This window comes from Herpailurus yagouaroundi, unplaced genomic scaffold (assembly GCF_014898765.1).
Source record: "Herpailurus yagouaroundi ecotype Mexico unplaced genomic scaffold, PumYag 77, whole genome shotgun sequence".
Taxonomy (NCBI): Eukaryota; Metazoa; Chordata; class Mammalia; order Carnivora; family Felidae; genus Herpailurus; species Herpailurus yagouaroundi.
The window spans coordinates 44797435-44804882 of record NW_024412388.1 but is presented as its reverse complement, the minus strand read 5'-3'; the positions used below and the strand labels follow the sequence as shown (position 1 = coordinate 44804882).

At 50.2% G+C, this 7448-nt stretch overlaps 1 long non-coding RNA gene across 1 annotated transcript; it reads right to left on the bottom strand.

Annotated features, from left to right (window-relative positions):
• Positions 1–202: 202 nt before the first annotated feature.
• Positions 203–7217, bottom strand: LOC121027188 (uncharacterized). The gene is made up of 3 exons (XR_005788590.1): positions 6336–7217; positions 764–866; positions 203–462 (listed from the first exon to the last, which is right to left on the bottom strand). It is a non-coding gene; the product is annotated as an uncharacterized LOC121027188 (long non-coding RNA).
• Positions 7218–7448: the final 231 nt, after the last annotated feature.

Here is a 7448-nt window from a genome sequence, read left to right as displayed (position 1 = left end):
ATTTTTGGGACAGAGAGAGACAGAGCATGAACGGGGGAGGGGCAGAGAGAGAGGGAGACACAGAATCGGAAACAGGCTCCAGGCTCTGAGCCATCAGCCCAGAGCCCGACGCGGGGCTCGAACTCACGGACCGCGAGATCGTGACCTGGCTGAAGTCGGACGCTTAACCGACTGCACCACCCAGGCGCCCCCACAATGACCATTTTAAAGATGAGAACACTGAGTCACAATGATGTTGTGCCCTGGGCTGTACGGACAGAAGAGGCTGAGTTCACTTTCAAACCCAGGTCTGTGGGACTCCAAAGCTCACGTTCTCTCTTTGACATCGGACTGCTTCCCAGTGAACTGGAATCAGCATCTCAAAAGCAATCACGGCCAGTGGACAGACACCTGGGGGATGTCCTGGGTATGCGTGGATCTCTCCAGAATCTGCTCTTTTGATGATCATTCTTTGCTGGGTGCCTGCACCGGAAACCATGACTTAATTTGAGATTCTTAACCCCAAGGCCAACATTTCAGGAAGGGCTCGCCTACCTTCAGTTATAAGCCCACCTCTGCTACTTATTGACCTTGACCTCCTTAACTTTCTAATCCATAGGGTGAGAATAATAATAGAATCTAACTCAAAGGGTTAGAATTAGGAAAACTAAATGAGCTAACACATGTGCAAATTCTTAGTACGGTACTCGGGAACTTATTAGTTCTTAGTAAATATTTCCTAGTATTATAAAATTAACACATTATTACTAAACGAGAGACTAACCTACTTCCAGTCTAGATGTCCTTGCCCCGTCCTCTTTCCTTCCCTGCATGGCTCCCTCATCCTATCCCCCACGGTACAAAAGCTGTTTGGAGATTATTTCTGCCTGGGGATAGGAATTTGGGAAGAAAACAAAATTGAACCAATCAGGCTATAAAAATTCCTCTTTGCCAAGATGGCTTTGTGCCAGGCCTGCTGGCAGTCAGAACGTATGAACCAAGGGGAGATGAAGGGTACAAGTCCCTTCCGAAAACGCCACCGCCAGGATCAATCTGTGGCATGAAGGCAGACCGTGCCTCCTCTGTGACAGGCCAAGCTGGACTGGACAAGCAGGCCTCGGTGCCCCCAGAGGCCCCTGCAGAGGTCAGACCCCAATCCCCAAGTGTCACCCAGCCCGACTTTCCCAGCAAGAGAGTGAGGGCAGAGCCAGGGCCACCAGGGGGGGGTCCCCTCTCACGGGGAGGGGCAGACCTGGCCAGGACGTGACACATCTATCCCCGAGCAGGGGATGCTTCCTCCGGGTACCCAGTGGCGACATAACAAGCATAGGTCATGAGAGCAGACGTGACCAGAGACCAGGTCAAGGTGGGGGAAGAGGGCGCGGTCTTCCGGGGAGCAAGAAAGGAAGGGAAAGCCCTGAGGGAGTCAGGTGGATAGAAGAGTGGGCTGAAAGCCGTATGCAGCTGGGAGCAGTGAGCTAGGGGGGAGGGTTGTGCCGGCCAAGGCGATGGCATGGAGACTCATCACTTGGCACCCTCTGGCTCTGCTGGGGAATCTGGTTTTGACCCTGAAGTAAATGGAACGTTTTAAGCAAGGGAGACACATGACCAGAGTTGCGTTTTTAAACAACTCACTGAACGGATATTCTTGAGGACCTACAAAGATCATGCAAAACGCTAAGAAGAACACTATGGAAACAGAATAACCCTCGCTGAGCACTCAGTGTCGCAGGCAATGAGACTAGTTGCCAGATGATCACAATGTCACGTGGAAAGGGAATGTTTCATTAGGAAAGTTTTTTTGTTGTTGTTGTTTTTTTTTTAAGAAAAAACGGGGGGGGGGGGGGGGGGGCCTGGGTGCTTCAGTCAGTTAAGCAGTCGGACTTCAGCTCAGGTCATGATCGCACGGCTCATGAGTTCGAGCCCCGCGTCAGGCTCTGTGCTGACAGCTCGGAGCCCGGAGCCTGCTTCAGATGCTGTGTCTCCCTGTCTCTCTGCTCCTCCCCCACTCCTGCTCTCAATCTCTCTCTCTCTCTCTCTCTCTGTCTCTGTCTCTCAAAAATAAATAAAGATTAAAAAAAAAATTTTTTTTAATAATAAAAAAAAGTTGTGAGACTTCGGGCAAAGTGCTCAACCTCTCTGTTCACCAGTATTCCTTTTATTCAAAGCAGACGTTAAAGGAGACATGGGATTTGGACCTACGGAGCGCGTATGGGGGAAGGAGGCCTAGAGGTGGAGGACAGGACGGGAAAGAACATCGATAGAGACCCAGAGGCCTTGAACGCGGAAGAGCAAAGCAGCCCCATTTGGCTGGGACCAAGCGTGTCAGAAAAACCGTGGCGTAGAAAAGGCTATTAACGCTCTTTGGATTTTTACCAGGTGCTGGAGCCCCACACATGCGAACACGTTTATTCACAACCACCCCGCAAGGAAGGTGGGATTTCTCTCATTTTCCACTCCAAGCGGTTGAAATTCTAAGATGTTAAGCAGCTTGACGAAGCTCCTGAGGGGTAGAGAGTGGATTGGAACCCCCATCCTCTTACCCCAGAGCTCACACCCGCTCCACATGACCACAATCATGCCTCCCCACCCAACAACCCCCTGCAGCCACCAGGACAGGACAGCATCTTTTCCTGTGGTGGCCCCCCACACTCCCCGAGCACCCTGGGCTGCCGTCACCGAGGACATCCCAGAGCCTGAGCCGCACCTGGGAAGGCAGTTCAGAAAAGAGTACTCCAAAAATTGCTTTGAGCGAAACGATGACGTCAGACAGTGCCTCTCTCCCAAAGGAGGTTCTTTGAGGAGTTCTGCAGTCATTTGGAAGTGTAAGATCACTGGAGGTTTTTAAAGCCTCAGTCACATTACTTTATATTCACACCTCTATGTTACCTTGGAGTAGTAACAAATTAAGCCGGAATCAGCTATTCACACTGAATGATTTTATAACGCTTTCTCTGCTCCCACAGCCTGGCTGTTTTAAATGCAAGCGACTTGCCTAAGGAAGCAGATAGGGTGGAAATGGCATTAAAAGAAGGTTCATAAATCACTCCAAGATCCTGGACCCTTTACTTCCAGAATTCCTTCTTCATTGATTCTCCTAGGTCTCAGCTACAGAAAAAGAAGGAAGTATGGGCAAGAAAAAAAAAAAAAAATGTTACTTCTATCCACCCCCCAAAAACGTTACCAGTGTGTCTTTTGCATTGCACGGTAAATTCTGTCATAAAAACAAAAGGGGAACAAACCGGCAGGTCTTTGAGAATGGGATTGACAGTTGAAAGGGGATTGACATTTGGGGAGTTTAAAAATAGATACTCCAATAGAAAGAGCATCTGCCCGCTAAAAATATGAAGCAACACAGTCCTGCCGCACTCTGAGAGCACTGACCAGGTTATTAGGCTATTTAATAATGCCCTATTTTTAGGGCTGGGAGGCCAAGAAGAACAGGCTGGCTTCAGTGGCTCAAATAAACACATAATGCAAGGACACTCAGAGTATGTCTCCAAAGTATCTAGAACTAAGGGCTTTTAATAAAGCAGAACAAAGTTTTCTGTGGCAAAGCAATGATTTGGCAAAGTTTTCCGTAGCTTTCACAGGCTGCTCAGGTTAATGGGAAGGGGCGGGGGGCGGGGTGATGGCTGTATCCTTTCTCATTTTGCTGGGATTGTTAGCATGAAAGGGACCTTAGAGACTACCTAAGACTGGATATTTGATGCGGATTGCCTGCCCCCAGTCTGAACCCTCTGATTCCTACAGTGGGGAACCCCCGTCTGAGGAGGGTTGGTGATCAACAGAACTTGCCTCCCTCTCTAGGAAGCTGTCTTCTAGTGGCCCCAGAGCTACTGGAGCTGGGGCTCTAACATATGACCAAACTCAGGGTGTCAGATTCACCTGCTCAGGCTTTGGAGTCAAAAGGTAATGACTCAAAGAAGGAGGGAGGGCGAAGAATTCTTTCCAAGGGTAACGGCAAAGGCAGCGACATCTAGTTCCCAAGGGCAGTGTGGCCAATGGTGCCAATGGTCCAGTGCCCACTGCTGACAGGAGTGGCATGATCCTAAGCACTTAGTGGCACATGGGCTGCAGTGGCTTTATGGAGCCTGGTCCCTCACTGAGATTCTGGTCCTGGTTTGGCCTGTATAATCTTCCTTGTTCTTGCCAGTTCTCAGGGTCTGGTTCTTCAGGTTTCCTGGTAATCCTGTGAGCGGGCCAATGTCCTTTCAATCAGTTCCTTTTCTGTTTAAATTGCCCAGAGGCAATATTTGTTCTTTACAACTAAGAACCCTGAGTGCCTGAACAACCCAACCCTGTTTTTTACAGATACAATTAAGAAAGAGAAGACAGGAGTGCCTGGGTGGCCTGAGGGTCCGACTTCGGCCCAGGCCATGATCCCGCAGTTCGCGAGTTTGAGCCCCATGTTGGGCTCTGTGCTGACAGCTCAGAGCCTGGAGCCTGCTTCGGATTCTGTGTGTGTCTCTCTCTCTGCCCTTCCCCCACTCGCTCGCGCGCGCACGCACGCTCTCTCAAAAACAAACATTGAAAAAACAAGTGTTTAAAAAAAAAAAAAGAGAGAGAATGAGAGGGAAAAACACACAACTAGTTCGCATCAAATCCAGGCCTCAAAAGCAGGCCCCTGACACAGTTTAGGGTGCTTTCTCCCACATGGGTGCAGGCCTACAGAGGCACAGAAGATGTGTTCTGTCCCTGACATGTGCTCCATCTCGGATGCCTCCCCCACACCCACCACCAGAGCAGGACATGTCCGTACTTTCCTCCCCGGGGGTCACCACTGTCATGGCCTACCCACCAAATTGTTTATATATTTCCCGAGTCATTCCAAATGTCATAACCTACCTACCCTCAGTCACTTTCCCTCTGGGCCCTTCCAGGTTACAAAGTCTCTTTAGAAGCTTCCTTTCTTCCGAAAAGGATTCAGTGAGTACCTCCACATGCCTGACTCTACACAAAGCACTAAGGATCCTACGGGGAGGAAGTCAGAAATGGACTCAGATACCATGAACATCACAGGGCAGGAGGGAGACCGACGTTCATCAAATAATCGCACAGACATGTAACGACAAACACAATAACTAAGAAAAGGATAGGCTGTTAGAACAGCATTTCACCGAGGGGCCTTTTCTAGTCTAGAATTCAAGGAAGACTCCCCGAGGAAGTAACATTTGAGCTGAGATCTAAAAGTTGGTTAAGTTCATCTGGTGGGAAGAGGGGAGGGAAAATTCTAGGCAAAGGATTGGCCTTCACAGGTCCCGAAAGAGAAGCCCAGGACTAGAAACTAAAAGAAGGCCAATGTGCCTGGCAAGGGGAAAAATGAGAAGGGCTGGGCTGAACTGTGGGGTGGAGTGAGGTCACTTAGGGCCTACAAACCTTGTGAAGGAGTCTGCTCAGGGCAACAAGCAGGCATGGGATGATTTTAAGCAGAGGAGAGACACGTGGCCATATGTCCTTTGAAAAGATGGCCGTCGCTGCCCTGTGGAAAACGAATTGGAGAAGAGACTAGAGGGGAGTATTTGCAAGCAAATTAGCAGGTGGTTGCCAGAGTTCAAGGGGGAGGTGATGGTAGCTTAGAGTCAGGAGATAGGATCAGACTGGAGAGAGATGTAAAGTCAACAGGACTCGGCGTTTGAGGAGATGGGAGAGAAGGTGTTAAGAAGGACGCCACATTGCTGGAGAGTCAGTGAAGTTATTCACCAAAAGAGGCAGTGTAGAAGGGTTGGTTTTGAGAGAGACACCATGAGGTTGGTTTTAAGTAAATGGACTTCGAGGTGCCTTTGAGACTTTTGAATGGAAAGGGCAAAAGACGAGGCTCTGAATGTCAGGAGAGAAGATCGGAGGAAAGGTGTACCTTTGAGTGTGGCCTTGCGACCTAAGTTAGCTCCTCTTCAGCCAAGACGAGTTCTCAGAGAGCCCAGGCCTCTTAAATCAACCTTTGCCTGAGTTCCTTGCAAAACGGAGCACATTTTTGGCAGGAACAGGCCAGAAATCACCCCCAACATAGCACAACTGCTTCAAAGCCAGGCTGCCCCCTCTGGAGACCAGCTTCAAGCGCCCAGTCTCCTCCCTCTGCTTCACACGTTCCCTGCAGAGTCCAGGTCTGGGCGATTTCATCGCTTGTTACGAGAAAAAGAAACCACCACGAAATTTCTCATCCACTTTCACCTCCTCTCCTGGGTGGTCCTATCCAGAGGGAATCTGCTGCGTCGCATTTCTCTTCACCAGGGATACCAAACCCACCGACGTGAATCGGGAAACTTCTCTCTCTTTGCCACCCCCCCCCCCCCCCCCCCCCCCTCCTTCCTGTGCTTGCTCTGCATCCCAAGCAGCTGATGCTGTGGGCCACCAACCTGGGCTCCGTTGGTCTCTGAGTTCCAGTTGGGTCTGGCGCTGGCGGGAGATGGAGAGCTAGACCCATCCCTCCACGCGCCAGTAATGGCTGCACCCCTCCAGGACCTCAGCCCCCAACCCCGGGGAGTCCCTCCTTCATGACTCCAGCTCCCGAGAGGCCTAAGTGGTGGCGGAGACTGCCCACCGCAGCCAGTCCCGGTCGCCCCCGCAGTCCTGGCAGTTCCCCTTCCTGCCCTTGCCTCTATGAAATCATCCCTTTGTCCAATTCGCTTCCAAGTTCCATCCAGGTGTACGTCTTCCTGCCACAGGACCCTGACTGACACACCTGCCCTTGTCCCTTTTCATTAGGGGAGCAGGGGCTAGACGGTTGAAACATTAAACGACAACAGGGGTCACACAACCATAAAGTCACGGGCGAAGTGTAAGCACCTGTCAGGCAGGGACTCAACTCGCATTTTTGCACCTTCCTGACTTTTGAAAGCAAACTCCCCCAACCTGCCTCAGAAACACTTCCTGGTGGGCGCGGCTCGTGTTTCTCACCAACGTGGCTAAATTCCCGACCAAAAGACATTTCCGAAGGTCGGTTGACTTAGATTTTTTTTTTTCCCCCTGAAACACCGAGCAACACTGATTAACAAGGAAAGGTCTGTTAATTTTCAGCGAGTTGGCTTCTATAAACAGGCAGTATGTGAAATTCTGAAGTAAGTAAAAAACCTGTGTCCTCCCTTCATGCTGCTCCGGGGCTTTGAGTCTCTTCCACAGGAAAGGAAGGAGAAAAGGTAGCTAGTGATACTCAGCTGTTAGTGACCTGTGACAGCTCTTCAGAGTCCTGGAATAATTGCAAAGCAGTGTATCTGGTTTTCCCATACAGCAGGCTCTCACTCTTGTATCCCCTCAGGTCTGTCTGTCTGTCTGTCTCTCTCTCTCTCGTACCCCCGGAGAAAAAATGGAGAAACCATCAAAAGAGAGTATTTGTTGAGTAACAGTGGGTCAGTATGGTCCTTTGGTGGCCACGCTGGTGGTGGTGGCTCAGAAGAGAGACGTCACTTCGTCTTTCTTAAGGTCTTCTTTTCACTGGAGTTGGAGTGTAGTCTATGCCTCCGACTTTTGCA